This window comes from Numida meleagris, chromosome 5, assembly GCF_002078875.1.
Source record: "Numida meleagris isolate 19003 breed g44 Domestic line chromosome 5, NumMel1.0, whole genome shotgun sequence".
Lineage (NCBI taxonomy): Eukaryota > Metazoa > Chordata > Aves > Galliformes > Numididae > Numida > Numida meleagris.
In genome coordinates, this window is record NC_034413.1 from 57,269,671 (window position 1) to 57,281,346 (window position 11,676).

At 45.1% G+C, this 11,676-nt stretch overlaps 1 long non-coding RNA gene across 2 annotated transcripts; it reads left to right on the top strand.

The window, feature by feature from the left end:
* On the top strand, positions 928 to 11,471 carry LOC110400213. Of its 2 annotated transcripts, none has more exons than XR_002439704.1 (3): positions 928 to 1,129; positions 2,891 to 3,044; positions 3,372 to 3,771. It is a non-coding gene; the product is annotated as an uncharacterized LOC110400213 (long non-coding RNA). The 2 variants fall into 2 exon arrangements; XR_002439703.1 differs by lacking the exon at positions 3,372 to 3,771 and adding an exon at positions 10,357 to 11,471 and having other exon boundaries at positions 931 to 1,129.

The following is an 11,676-nucleotide window of genomic DNA, read 5'->3' on the forward strand; positions in this document are numbered from 1 at the left end:
ATTTAGGGGGTTAATTCGAGCCCTCATATTTTTGAGGGGACGCTATACTTAGGAAACTTTTCTGCGTTGCACTTCAGCATGGATTAGTTGTTCTGCTTCCCACAAAACCTTATGTCTGCCAGCTTGCCTAGGATTAGAACTAAAATGGAGCGTGTAGATCCCATTGCCACAAATAGAGCTTCTGCAATAGGGCTGCTTTGCTTGGGATATGAGCCAAAGTTATAAATATTGAGGGCCTGAATTTTCAGCCCATCACAGTTGCAATATATATATGTAAGTATATATGTATATATATACATACATAGATATGTGCTTATGTGTGTGATACTTCATACCCATGGTCACCCTCAATGCACACAAGCAAACTTGTCACACTGTCCTTGAAACCTTCAAATGCCAGGATAGAGTCATGCTACTAATAGCAATGTTTTGGAACAAAAAAAAAGTTAGAATTTTTGTCCTGAGTGAGGTAGACTATATTTTTCACCTCTCTAAGGACACATCTCTCTGTGACACGGCTTTGTCTGACATTCAGAAGCAAAGAACACCTGGAGACCTGCTTGAAAAATAGTAGCTTTTCCATTTTATGGTTTCAAATGAAATCTCCAGTTCTGATTAACTATGCCTGTCAGATCACCCAGGGGGAAGGCCTTCCTTGGGAATACAGAAGGGAAATGTCAGATACTAGTCAGCTTGTTACTCAAATGCTGTTGTCTCTCCCTTTGGCATGCTTGTAGACCTTGATTAAATCTTTAAGGGGCACAGCTGTTCCTGGTACTAACTGCCAACCTCCTCCTTAAATGAACAACGTTAATTCTCTGTGTTGGTTATGTTACTGCTCATGAAAGATGGTGAACAGGCCACTTCCCAATGGAGATCCACAAATGTGAAAGCTGGTGGTGTGCAGTGGAACTGCAAGGTCACAGCCTGAACGAATGGTTGAGCACCAGGTGGGAAGGCATAGCTAACCCAGGGAGCTCAGGTGCAAGCAATGCACCTGAGTGACTGGAAGGAGTGGATCCTGGCTCTGCCCCTCCTCACCTTCATTTGAGGGTTAGCAGCCAGGGGTGTAGTATCTCTTTGGATAGAGATTGTACTCCTCTCAAACTGTGTCCAGTTGTCAGAATGGGTAAGTCAATTTTCCTTTTTTACTACCTGTTATTGCTCTGTAGTGCTTGTATCCCATTTGAAAGAACTGCTGTTGCCTTCTTTTGCTATACATTGTGTAAGCGCTCTGCAGAATGTCTTGAAGTATCAATCTGCAAAGGAGAAGAGCCACTGGGGTCTTGATGTTTTGCTGGTCATTGATTGCGACATGGCTGACCTAACTGGTTTTGAGACACTCAGTGTTAAATGCAGAGTGAGGACCAACGGAGAGAAGTTCAAAATCTTGATTTCTGACAGTCTCTGAACTTGGGCTGCTTTGAATAGCTGTTGTCTGTGTAGATGCATGAGTGCTGCTGAGAAACACGCTTAGTACCTACCTGTCTGAATTTCTACTGTCCCAAATGGGGCTGAAAAGTAAGAGCATTTTCCACTCTCCTGCTCCTGCAGGCTTAGGAGGAAGTGGAGACAATGGTGAGGGATTGGAACAGACTGCCCAGGAAAGTGGTGGAATCCCCATCCTTGGAGGTTTTCAAGAGAAGTGTAGGTGCGGTACTGAGGGACATGGTCTAGAGCAGTCACTGGTGGGGGTTGATGGTGGGACTTGATGATTTTCCTGGTCTTTCCAAACTTAATGATTGTATGATTCTGTAAATGCATGTGGGGCTGGGGGGGAAAAAAAGCACCTGAAGCAGAAACCTCAACAGCTGCTGTAATCACAGGAAGAAGTAGGGAATCTTCTCCCTTTCCATACCAACCTCACCTTCTCTTGTAGACCATGGTAGCTCAAGAGCCTTGCTATTGCAAAATCCCTGGTATAGGTGAAAGGACACAAAGGCAGGTTGCTTTTCCCTTTATGAGCCCAGGATGGCAACATCTAAAAACCCCGCTCTAAGCTCAGAAGTCTCCTTTAGAAGGTATTATGTAATGAGTCAAAGTGGAAACAACTATGCCTGATACTAAAAGTTTATAAATTTAAGTGGATATTCTATGCATCTGTCTTAAATCTGCCCGCTTCTTGCTGTGTGGGTCACCCTCATGCCAAGTTTTCCTTGTAAATCAGGAGCAAAAAATATACTCCAGGCTTGGTGCCATGCAGTGAAAACACATGTCTTGTCTGTACATAATTGTACAGAAACTGGAGCCTTTTATTTTCTGTGAGAACAGGGCCCTGACAATCAAATCCTGTCTTTCTAAGACACTTCTCTGGCATCTTGTCACATAGTTTCTGAGGATTTCATAGGTCGGCCTGTATTTACCTTCCCTAGAGTCCTGCAAGGTTAGGAGGTGCTGTAGGTTTTGGGCTGATGAATTCTTCTCTCTGTATATACTTTTTATTAATTTCCTTAAAAACATTAATTAATTTCAGCTAACACTGCCCATGTTAAATTTTCTAAGTTAAAAAAAAAATTATATGGCATCTCAAAAATTATTCCTGTTTTTATTTTGAAATGCGACTTAGATGTATCTAAACTTAACTTTTCTAAAGCAGAGATAATACATTGCCCTTCTCCCCATCTTTTTCCAAACCTTGAAAATCAAACAAGAAGGCTTATTTTGGACTGGATTTAGTGTTTATATTTGACCTCCCAATAAAAGAAACTGCTTTTTGTTGATGACGCTTAAGTGGAAACATTTCAGATGAATTCCAGTCTACGTATTTTTAATGTAGTTATTTAAACCTGGCTAATAAAACAAAACTATCTAGTTCCAGTTACCACCTATCTATTGTAACAGTGAAGGTTGTGGTATAGTTGATTTAAATTCTTTACCTACGGTCACACAGGGCAGTGGTGATAGAGAACAGCACAGTGGTCTTCCCATCCTCAGCCACTGTGCTGAAATGCACAAAATGGGATTGATCCTTCCCTTCGAGTCAGTTATCTGAAACTCTGCAAACAAGTGGAATTCTTTTTCAAACTCAACCAACAAACTGGAAGGTAAGAATGAGTACCCGGTTTTTTCATATTCTGAGAATTTTTCCTTCTTCCCATCCCCTTCTCTTTTCTTTCCTTCTGGGAAATTATCCTTCACACAGTTAAGACATGCTTTCCCCCACCCCACCCCTTGCATATTTTCTGTTTCTGCTTTTTTTTTTCCACTGTAAATCTGGAAGATTTCTGATTTGAAAAGCATATTTTCTCTTCTGTTAGAAATGGGTAGAGGTCTGGCAAGCTTGGCCTTTGCCATCTGCCCTGTCGGTGAGAGCTCTTGTTCTTCTAACTTAACCCACAACGATGACCTTCTCTCACCCTCTCCTTCTGTAGGATGAGATCTGGGGCTATTGCTGCACAGAAAGCAAACAGGCCTGGTTCCAGCTCTGTCAGGACTAGATCCGTGTGTGTGAAGCCCATGGAAGTCAGGAACTGAAGTGCCCTCAGTGTGCCTAAATACCTTGGTGTGGCTGGGCACAGACCCTGCCTCCACACTGCTCGGTTCAGTGTCCTGAGTAACCCCCTGCTGAATTTTCCCACCCTGTGGAGGGAAATTAAATTCTCTCTTGGAGCAGGGAAATCCCCAGAATGGCCTTAAACCATGCTCTTCAAAATGCAATCGACACTTTGCAATTTGCTCTGTTCATGCCTGCGCGTGCAGATGCACACAGCAGCTTGCTTTGCAATCCTCTGCTCAGTCTTCCCCAGGGACAGCCATGAGAGTATATTCTACAGCAAATTTCATACGGGGTGAAAAAAATGAATCTTTTTTTGCTCCTCTTGTGCTTCATTTCCTCCTTCTGGGCTAATGCCAATGCTCTTTGAGAGCAGCAAAGACTAAAGACATTGCCTCAGTATCATCGACCCGATCTTGTAGGTGTTCCTGTTCATAGCAGGGGAGTCAGACTAGATGACCTTTAAGGGTCTCTTCCAAATCAGATGATTCTATGATCTTTTACCCTGTTTATTCACTGCAGCTCTAAGTTAGACACACCAAGCCATCTTGGAGGGCCAGGCAGGTAACCCATCTCCTCTCCCAGATGTTTAAGAGAAGACTTGCAAGCTTTTGCCAGGAAGCAATGGTTCCTGAGTGATCCATGCTCTTGACCATGTTCCACCTCCACCAGGTACTTTAGGGATCAGGAAAACTCACAGCTGACCATAGTCCCTCAAGAGTGCGGTGCTGGGCCCCAAGATGACCCACTGCTGATCTCCTCTGCTGCCGTAGCAGGCTGAGGCACACACACAGGACCACAGTCTTCCTCCAGTGTTTGTATAGGTGTGAGCACAAGAGCTGGGTGCTGACCACAGATGGAGCCATTTGCTCACTGAAGCCGTGAGCTTCCAGCTGGTGCTGGGAGACGTCCCAGGAGCACTAAATCACCTGGCTGAGCTAACAAACAGATGGGATCCATGTGGCCCTTTGAGCCACGTGATGGTGCTTTGAAGGTTTCCATACAAACTCAGGAACAGGGCCCTGTGCACCTCTGGTTCTGAATGGCAAAAATATTTCAGATGCTCTGACAGGTTCAATAAGAAGCCCAGGCTCCACAAAATGCTGCTGCCTGTAAATTCCGGCCTTCTCTAATTCAGCACAGGCTTTCTTTGCACTAGACCTCCTCTGTTTTTGCTCAAAGTGTGTGTTCCAAAAAAAGAACTGAGGAGGCAGCCATATAAATGGGACTGATCTGCAGAGAGTAGAGTGACCACGATGTAGCAGAGACAAGGGGCAAAGCTTTCCCCGAGTGAAAGGCTGGCTGGGAAGCGATGCCATATGCATCCTTGAGTTGTATGAAAGTACTTTTGCAGCTGCGCTCACCTGGATGTTGCCTAAAAATCCAGCTGAGGCGAGAGCCAAAGTTTAATGAGAAGAGCACAGGGGCTGCCAGCTGGGTCAGGAACCGTTCCCATGGTCACATAAAGTTTACAGGACAAAGCAAGGGACATGCATTTGCTACAAATGTCTGAGAACAGGAAATGAATTGAAGGAGGAAAGGGGGGTGAGGAGAAAAATGGCAACTAGTGTTGAGGTTTGTCTTTGGGTGGAGGTACCACGACCTCCTGGAGAAAGGCAGTGGACTGGGGCAGGTAGGACAGTGTTTCCCCTCCCCCAGCCTGGAGTAAGGGAGAAAAGCCATGCAATTATGTCTATGAGAATAATGTTGGGAGTTAGGCTGCAGAACTCTCCATGGGGGCACACTGGTGCACTCAACATCCTGCGCAAGTCTAAAGAAGGCTTTTCTATAAGACATCAAGTGCTGGTAGTGAATGCCCCTGGACTAAGATACAGGAGCTCTGAGCAGAATGGAGTGCATTGTCCAAAGGCACGTGGTACGCTTTTCTGAATTCTCCCTCCAGAAAGAACATACTTTAATGGAGAAGTTGTGTTCTCCACCCCTGCCACCACTCCTTGCTAACTTGCAGCACTGAAGATGCACATACCCATCTGCCCCAGTTTGTCTGCTGGAGGCATGCTCCCAGGTGGCTGCAGAGATGTTCTAGCCTTATGCTCCGTGGGGATTTCTCCTGTGTCTGCACTAAAGTTTCAAGGATTCACTTGCCCTCTGGCCTGAAGGTTTGGACACCTGCCTGCAATGTTAAGAGGCTGGCTGGGATTTCCCCATTGGCCTACAGGAATCAGGTGCCCAGGCTGACCGCAATGGGGGAGTGCCTCAGTTCCTCAGGCTCCCTTCAAATACCCAAAGGCTGCCAGGACCAGGTGTTGTGCTGGCTCTAGCACCCCTAAATCCAACTCCTGTTGCCAGAGGGAATGCAGAACCCACCACTGCTGCTGATGTCCCCAGCCTGTCTGCAGATGTGCCTTCTTTTCGCTCCTGGACCTCTCCAGGCTGGTTGAATTTGTGGGGTTTTGGTGTGGTTTACAACAGATTCTTTGGGAAAGTTTCTCACACCGACTTGCCCCTGAGTTCCCATACAAAAAAAAAAAAAAATCCTGGCATTGCACTTGCCAGAACTTTTAGCTAAAGTAAAAGCCAGTAGCTGCTTTTTTTTTTTTAAGTGGTTGTTTTAATTTTAAAAAGATAAATAAATTCAAAGGCACCAGTCCAGGCACTGGTTTTAATTTCTGGGAGGAGAAAAAAGCATCTGAAATCACTACCAGTTTTCTTTTTCTTTTTTTTTTCCCTAAGACTTGTAACTTAAAGTGACCATAATGAACACATTTTTTGACAATGATCAGAATGATGTCCTCCAGGCGTTCAGAACAGCCATCTTTATGGGCCATCCTGTCTGCAGATGTCATTTTGGTGCAGCATAGATTGCACCTTCACATACTCGGCACTGTGGCTATATATTTATTCATTCATTTTTCAGCAGATTTACTGTGAAAGTAGGTAGAAATCTGTCCTGGGTAAATAGAAACTCTTCTTGCAGCCATTCTTTAGGCTCTGAGGGACAAAAGATTCTTCTGGTCCATCTCTAAGATAAAATGGCAGAAACTGCTGATGTATCTGGAAGACTTCACACCTGAAAGATTTGGCCCATCTTTTCTTCTGTTTAGTTGTTTTTATTTTACTTCACCATTTCTAAGTGGTTTGCAGCAGATACACTCCTGCCAGTAACTGAGTGCAACCTGAGTCACTGTTTTATATAGATCTGTCTATAATGCTATGGAAATTACTTTTGCCATTTCTTGCTCAAGGGGAAGAAAGTTCAAGGGAGTGTAGGAGGATATGATGGAGGAAAAAGTAGAGGATTCTCCATCCTATCTGACCCCTTTCCTGGGATTTGTAGAGCCTGCTTTTTAGCAGATTGACTAAGTCTGCTATCAGATTGGGTATTAGAAAGAATTCTCAGAGTGTTTAGGCTGCCTAGGGACGTGATGGAGTCACTGTCCCTGGAGGTGTTCAAGAAAAGGGTAGATGTGGCACTGAGGGACATGGTTAATAGGCAGTATTGGTGGTAGGGGAACCATCGGACTGGATGATCTTAGAAGTCCTTTCCAGCCTCCATGATTCTATGAAGATATTATGGAGGTGTTGTGAGGAAAGGTCTTGAAGGGACTATAAAAAGTAGAGGTTTACAATGGCCGTGCTGGATGCAGCATCACAAGGAAAGCTTCAGTCACTTTTACTCAGCCTGATATGATTTTGCACAGAGCCAGTTTGGAAGGGAGAGAATTGAGTCTTGTAGGTATACACTATCAGGTGTCTTCTCTTTCCCTCCTTGTGCTCAAGCCCTAAACCCAGCCCATAAATGTGTGCCTTCTCTAGTGATGAATATCTACCTGCTCATTAAATGAGGACTCTTAGACCTTGTTTTTTGAGGGTGGATTGTTTTTATTTTCCCTGGTGACATATTTCATAGAATTTCAAAGCAAGGAACTAAGCTGGCGGCTCTGTAGCTGTGGCCACTTGCAGCTCCTGTGCTTTGCCTCACGCTGTTGCATGGAGGAGGGGGGTGTGGCTAAGGAGCATGATGTTTCACTCATGCCTGGCCGGAAATCTGGACTTGTTCAGCTTCCAGCTTTAAATTCAGGTCCGTTTCTCAGAAAGACTTCTGCTCAGAGAGGTGGTGGAGTCACTGTCCCTGGAGGTGTACAAGAGCCACAGAGATATGGCACTGAGGAACACAGTTAGTGGGCATGGTGGGGATGAGTTGATGGTTGGAATTGATGATCTTTGTGGTCTTTTCCAACCTTAATGATTCTAATCGCAAATGTAGCCATTTGACTGGGCAGGTTGCACTCTATAGTGGTATATAAAGCAAGCCAGAAAGGCCAGCATTTCTGGCTCAGCCAGCAATGTCCTGTGGCTGTGAAGGTCTCGATCCTCATCTGATGAGGCAGCATTGACATGGGCACATCTTTACAGGAACTGTAATGTTACATGTGCCAGACTTGTGTTTGCTCTGAGCTTTGCAAGACATGTTCGGCTCACCAGGAAGAGTTCTGGGACCTGGCAATGTGATCAGGCAGGACTTTCTCCTGCCTCAATTTTCCTTTTTTTTCTTCCTGAATTATTTTGTTGGACTGAGTGCTGATGTTTTAGGCAGTACTCAATCAACTCAGAACAAGATATCATCAGAAATGAGCACATCTTCCAGGAGATGAGAGAAGCGTAATGCAGCAACACTTCTTATCTCCTCTGGCAACACAGCTTCTAATTTGTTGAGGACTGAAGCACCCTTTCAAGTCTTTAATACAAAAGACAAATAGCAATCAAAGTGCTGAAGAAACCCTGTGAAGATCAAGTCCCTGCTGAGGCTCTAACTGGGCCTGATTGTCTGGTCTTGGTGTTGCTCCTTAACTGCCTTAGGTAGGCAACATCTGGTACTGCCCTGTGTGATATATGCTCTGAGGATTGGGGTAGCTGTGGTCCTTTTCCCATCCTCCTGTGTCCCCCTCTGCTGTTTGCTTGCAAACTGCTTTACAAGAGGGTGTAGATCCCTGTCCTGAAAAGAGAGGGAAGCTTTTGCTTGCGTGTTACCAAAGTAACCAAGAAAGCAACCTCCTGACACTGCCTTGTGAGCACTCAGCTGGTTTAATAGCCTTTTGGCAAGGTCCTTCCCACCAAATGATATTACCAGAGCCCATGAGCAGAGCCACTCTAATGAGGAAAACTCCTGCCTTCTGCAACTGCTAATGTCATAAGTGGCAATTTTATGGCTAAATCAGAAGACAAAAAAAAAAAGAGAGAAGAAGAAGAAAACCTCTCTGTTTTAAAATGCAGCCAAAGAAATCTGCAGGAATCTACTGCTGCCAATTATTTTAACAGCTCCAACCTGTTTCCCCAGCAGTAGGAAAAAAATAAAAATACCCCCTCCAGCCCCTCCTTCCCTGTCCTTTGGGAAGAGAGGGGTTTGGATTAGCTCTTCAGAATGAAAACAAACACATCGGGGCTTTTATAGAGCCAAGCTGTTCCTGCGCCTTGAGAATGAAGCGAGAAAAGATCTAACAGGTGCTGCATGATTTTATATGGCAGCGTCGCAAGAGGCGCTGGTTCTCGCTTGTGAAAGAAGGCTTTCTTTGCCCTTCAGCTGGTGCCCTCCTCTATCCCCGGAGCTGATGGCTTTAGTTTAACGACCTATGTTGGTTATTTAAGCTCGAAGCAGCGCCAGAAAGCTAAGCTTGTGTCTGTCACGTTCCTTCCCCACTGCCAAGGGTGACTCCTGGAGTGAGGGACCCCTTTGATGGCTGGTGAGACTCCTGCTCTGCTCCGTGGGCTCTCCAGGGGAACCTGGGTATAGCTAGGATCCAGGCTAGAAAATCACTTTTTACCAAACAACCCAACTCTATTGACACTCCAAGCTCAGGTCTACATGAAGGCAATCCTACAAAACCCAACCCTTCTGATTGTCCCAGGTGGGAGTCCCATTTTGTACCATTACAGGGCAAGAGCTTTGCATCCTACAGTAACAAAAAGTTATGAAATGCCTACAAGCTCTGAGCAACCTTGGGAGAAGTATTCCTCCTCATTAAAAGGAAGAAGCCACTGGATGGAGAAAGATTGACCAACAGCAAACTGGAAAAGTTTTCAAAATCTGGTAACATATAGATGTAAGTGCTGACATAGTTTCCAGGGAGTCCCCACATGAACCCTGCAGGCCCCAGCCACTCCTTGCAATTTGTTAAGCAAGGAGCTACAGAGGTCTCCACATCCTTTGGAGGAGAGGTGTAGCGTGTGACCGCATCCCCGTGACACACAACTACCACGCAGAGGTGACGCAATGGGGATGGAGGAGGTCAAATCACAACTATTTTAGAGGGTCTGCTGGGACAAAGGCTTGAACTGAGCCACATTTAGGGCTGGCCTTTTATTGTCTTGTAGCTCTTGCCATAAAAATAACCTCCAAATTAGTCCCAGCTGTTAGCAGGTTTCATCATTAAAATTTTGTTTGGTATCTGAGAGGAAGGAAATGAGCCAGTTAAAGAACAATATTGTGCTTTTTCTCTTTATTCCCTCTCTTTCATAACCCCCACGCATATACCATGCTGTGCAGACCTGGGTGTCTCCACTGGGGCTGGTGAGCTACTGTCAGATAAGACAACAGACATCATTCCACATACTTCCATGATTTCTTTCAGGAATCATTCCCTTCCCCCTTGACGTGTGTTGTCACGCACACAAGCAAAGGAACAAATGCACTGAGGGAAAATTCAAGCTATAAACAAACCTTCAAAGTTTTAGTTGCATTTTTACTTGTCTGGAAATGCAGCAATACCACGCAAGGCTGGCTATTGTGTGGATCCACTAAGCAGGCTAATTGAGTGCAGATCAACAGCGGGGAACATATGCAAGCCACTCAGCTATTCATCCAGATGAATATGGAAGCCTTGTAGCACGTGGTTTTCTTGCAGGCCCAGGATGGCCTTCAGCTGCACCATGTTTGGGGAGGGACATCCCTGGAACGTGGAGGAAATCCCCAGCTGTATTGCTCCAAGACCTGGATGCCCCTCAAGAGCTGATGCATTGTTAGGCTGAACTGCAGCTTGATCCAGTTCTTCGCACTGGAGTGCAAGTGACTTTGTTGCTAACTAATCACCAGGGTGGGTATTTTCTGGCAACATGAAAGCAAATTCCGTGGAAGTGATGGAATCATCGTGCCATGTTTGACAGCAAACTTTGTTTGGGACCTTGTGACTGCTTTGTTGTTGTTTGTTGTTATGAAAACAGAAATTTTTTGTGGAAAGACATTGATTTCAGAGAAAAAAAAAGTCTTTTACAAGAAATGGCAGCTGTGGTCAAAGAAGGAGGGATTACATGCTCTTTTGAAGCAGAGAGGTTCAGCCTCAGATTCTAGCTGTGTTTCACCTGTTTTTTGAGTGCAAACCAGGGTCACTTCACCTTGGTGCTCTCTGAAGGAATCCCTATTCACTGACAGCTCTGTCCCCTCAGCTGAACAAACCCACAGAAAGGGTACACACTGTTAAAGAGGCAGAAGGCTGTGGCACAGAGATAAGAGGTGTTTTAGGGATCTGAGACAGCTAAAGGAGGTGGTAATTTCCTTGGGGAGAGCCCACTGGTGCCTAGCATGTCCCTCCCATTACCAAAGGATGGCTGTGTTAGGTAGTCATGCCACTGATTTTTTTGTGGGATGCAAGAAATATGACATCTCCAATATGGAGACTTTAAACATAAGCAGGAACCCACTCAGAAGCCATTCAAAGCTGAGTTCTCTGCACTGTGGATCAGGGCTCTGCTCTCCAGGAGGAAGGTGGGGAATTCAGCAAGGGGCACGAGGCAGTGAAGGCACTCGCTGTCTCTTGACAGTGTTTAAAACATCCCAGCTTCATTCCACACTGCAGCGAAACCTTGTTTCTGAAACTTCAGCACTTCTTTGTGAAATGACATTCTTGGTCTGGAGCCAGCCTGAAAAGACAGTCTCTGAGATTGTCAGTTCAGCTTTAGCCCAAAGAATGATCAGGGAAAAAAAAAAAAAAAAAACTATTACAGCTTGACAGCTGTTTTTGACTGTGTGGAATGGGTTGGTGGGATAGGGCCAACTGGAGCAGAGTAAAACCTTTTTGTGAGGGTTTTTTCTTTTTCTTCCTAACTGATAGGAGTTGGCAGAGGCCAAGGGCTGAGAAAAGTGCAGTACCTGAACTACCCCAAAAATGAGCCCTCCAGTTACAAAAGGACTTGAAATATGTGTCTATCACCAGGTCCAAGTGCCATGT